We start from the raw sequence: 251 nt of genomic DNA on the forward strand, positions 1-251 counted from the left end.
GGCAATCCACTCACCTCAGCCTCCCAAAGGCACGGGATTACAGGCTGAGCCACTGAGTCTGGCTAACAAGTTTCTAATTCATTGAATAGGAGGGTTAGCAGTGAGAGAAAAAGTATTCCAAGTGAGATGTCAGGGCAGTTAAATGTGTGACACTTTAAGTTAAGGAAGAGAGTTCTTTGAATTTAAATATTTAGCTGACTTTTTAAAAATGAGTAGTTTGGATAGACCATCCTTAGGAAAATGTGTGAAGA

This window comes from Carlito syrichta, unplaced genomic scaffold (assembly GCF_000164805.1).
Source record: "Carlito syrichta isolate Samal-C Ts95f unplaced genomic scaffold, Tarsius_syrichta-2.0.1 Scaffold309652, whole genome shotgun sequence".
In the NCBI taxonomy this organism is placed as follows: domain Eukaryota; kingdom Metazoa; phylum Chordata; class Mammalia; order Primates; family Tarsiidae; genus Carlito; species Carlito syrichta.